We start from the raw sequence: 3,606 nt of genomic DNA, 5'->3' as shown, positions 1-3,606 counted from the left end.
ATTATCAGCCCTCGGTCAATATCAGCCCTCGAGCCGTGCGGCTCTTGGGCTGATATTGAACCTAGGGCTGATAATACATGCGATATGAAAAATGCCATGTAATAATCTGATATTATCACATGCTTCGATTGTTATCACATGCCTTTCCATAACGTTATCGCATGCCATTCCGGTGATACTCGGCAAATTCTGGAAAATACACCTCAATGCTACGTTCTCTCTTAAAATAAAGTATTGTTGTTGTTGTTCTCTATGAAAAACATTACAATACAATTATTTGGATACTGGAAAGTATATTGTGTAAAATAATAAAAAAAAAAAAAAAAAAAAAAAAAAAAAAACCAACAAACAAATTATTTAATAAATGCATTTTTAAAAGTTTCAAACATAATTTAGAAAGTTGACTTTTCCAAACAGTGTTCATTATGTATATTTTTGTCGAATCGTGCTTATTAAAATATGTTTCTTCTCTGTTGAGGCATATGATAGATAGATTTCATATCGAATGTACTAAATTTGGGGTCCGACGTCCGTGAACTTTTCACTCTTTGAACTTCTATTTGGGAACCACTTAAACGGATCAATATATGAATCTGTTATTTTTCTTGTTGAAGCATATGATAAAAAGATCATAACATGTTATATTTCATATCGCATGTATTATCAGCCCTCGATCAATATCAGACCTCGAGCCATGCTGATCTTGGGCTGATATTGAACCTAGGGTTGATAATACATGCGATATGAAAAATGCCATTTAATCATCTGATATTATCCAACGAATTTAGGACAGAAAGTCACAGGACAAAAAGTCACAGACAAAAAGTTACGGACAAAAAGTCACAGGACAAAAAGTCACAATTCATTTTTTCTGAATATTTTCTTTGAATAAAAAACACTTATTTCTACAAAAATATTTATGTATTTTTCTTGAACTATTGTATATAAACCAACATTGTAAACAAAATTTATCCAAAAAATATCAAAGATGATCAAATAATTGTTGAAAAAACAAAATGTCAATGTGGCTTTTCCCTTAAATGGCTTTATTGTGCCAAGAAATATACCCTTTGCATGATTAAAATTAAATAAATCTTCATTTTTCAAGTATAATGACACATTTCCTACACTTTAATATGAATATATGTATTAAAAAGTAAATATTTCAAGATATTTCTCTTATATATTCAAATAATTGTCAACAAACTATTTGTGACTTTTTGTCCTGTGACTTTTTGTCCTATCAAATTTGTGACTTTATGTCCTGTGACTTTTTGTCCTGTGACTTTCTGTCCGTTTACCTTATCCAACGTATTCGTAAAAAATATGTGATAAATACTTTTATAATTTATTCTTTTTCTGATAAGGATTTTGAAGAAACAAAATCAAATAAAGATAAATTTAAATATCACAAAACAGGATGTATTACAATTATACATCATAGATGTAAAAAAAAAAAAGTTATTAAGAGTATTTTTAAAAAATACCATCACAAAGAAAAGTAGAATTTAAATCATGGTACATGTACCCCTAGGGCCTGTAAAACTAATCACATGCCCCACACCTCTCTAATGTTATCCATTTGAAATCTATTACTTTTCGAGTGATAAGAATTTCGAAAAATAATAGAATATGCCAAAATAAAACAACAATCTGACGATTATCTAAAAATATTATAAGTTAAAAAAAAAACTATCGATTTCACAAGAAACATTACTATGTACGTACAATGATTTTTTTATGTATAAAGTCTATAGATATAATTTTGTTATATGTATGGTATAGGCTGAATGTTATATAAACAGATTAAGTTAACATTTCCAGTAGCATTTCTAGATTGAGTAAAGATTTCTATTACAAAATAATTATACCAAATTAATACGGGGCGCCGAATGGGACTCTTGTGGTTTTGTACAAAATTCAATTCTGTCATAACAAAATCATTTTTGTCTTACAAAACTATGTGCTAAAGACTTGTTTTGTGAGAACTTCAATTTTGTGATGACAAAATTCATTTGTGTAGACAAAATTAATTTTTGTCATGACAAAAGTCAATTTTGTCTAAAAGGTATGCAAATATAAACATATTTGCATACAAAATTGACTTTTGTTACCTGATATGGAAATTAAATCACAAAAGTCAATTGTGTGAGGTAAGATTCAATTTTGTGAGACAAAATTGACTTTTGTGAGACAAAATTAACTTTTGTGAGACAAAATTAACTTTTGTGAGACAAAATTGACTTTTGTGAGACAAAATTGATTTTTGTGAGACAAAATTCAATTTTGTGAGACAAATTCAATTTTGTCAATTTTGTTGAGACAAAAGTCAATTTTGTTAATTTTGTTGAGACAAAAGTCAATTCTGTCAATTTTGTTGAGACAAAAAATCAATTTTGTTGAGACAAAAGTCAATTTTGTTAATTTTGTTGAGACAAAAGTCAATTTTGTTAATTTTGTTGAGACAAAAGTCAATTTTTGTTAATTTTGTTGAGACAAAAGTCAATTTTGTCAATTTTGTTGAGACAAAATTCATTTTTGTGACGACAAAATTCAATTTTGTAACAACAAAATTGACTTTTATGAGACAAAATTGACTTTCGTGAGACAAAATTGACTTTCGTGAGACAAAAATTAATTTTGTTGAGACAAAATTCAATTTTGTCAATTTTGTTGAGACAAAAGTCAATTTTGTCAATTTTGTTGAGACAAAAGTCAATTTTGTCAATTTTGTTGAGACAAAAGTCAATTTTGTTGAGACAAAAGTCAATTTTGTCAATTTTGTTGAGACAAAAGTCAATTTTGTCAATTTTGTTGAGACAAAAGTCAATTTTGTCAATTTTGTTGAGACAAAATTCAATTTTGTCAATTTTGTTGAGACAAAAGTCAATTTTGTCAATTTTGTTGAGACAAAATTCATTTTTGTCAATTTTGTGTAACAAAAGTCGATTTTGTATGCAAATTAGTTCACAGAAACCAAACTAAACTAATTTGAATACAAAATTGACTTTTGTCGACCAATTTTCAAATTAGGTAACAAAATTCAAGTCTGTGTAACAAAAATGAATTTTGTCATGACAAAAGTGACTTTTGTCCGCTGATAGATAATTTTGTATGACAAAATTTTAAATTTGTAGTATGATACAAATTTTGATAAACTGAACTTATTTTTGTTGAGCAAAAGTCACTTTTGTCCGTACAAAATTGAATTTTGAGTACAAAACCACAAGAGTCCCATTCGGCGCCCCGTAATTAAAGCCTATATAAATATTCGAGAGGAAAAAAAAAACACAAACAAATTAAGACAACTAAGGTTTGTTGTTAGTAAATAAGTACAGTTAAAAAAAAGTAATAATAAATATACGTCTCAAAATATATTTGTATTGCTCAGACATGATCAGAAATTCTAATAGTATCGATAACTCACACCAATCACTTTGTTTGTTTTCCGTTAACACGTGTAATCGACCCGTCAAAGAACATCAATGGACAAGTGATCACAACAAACATACAAACAAAGAAACACGCGACCCTCCACATGTTATCACCAATTAACCTAATTATCAGAAGTTATTGTTGAATAAACACCGGAAGGAGTCGTTTGTT

This window comes from Mytilus edulis, chromosome 2, assembly GCF_963676685.1.
Source record: "Mytilus edulis chromosome 2, xbMytEdul2.2, whole genome shotgun sequence".
Taxonomy (NCBI): Eukaryota; Metazoa; Mollusca; class Bivalvia; order Mytilida; family Mytilidae; genus Mytilus; species Mytilus edulis.
Note: the sequence above shows the minus strand (reverse complement) of the source record.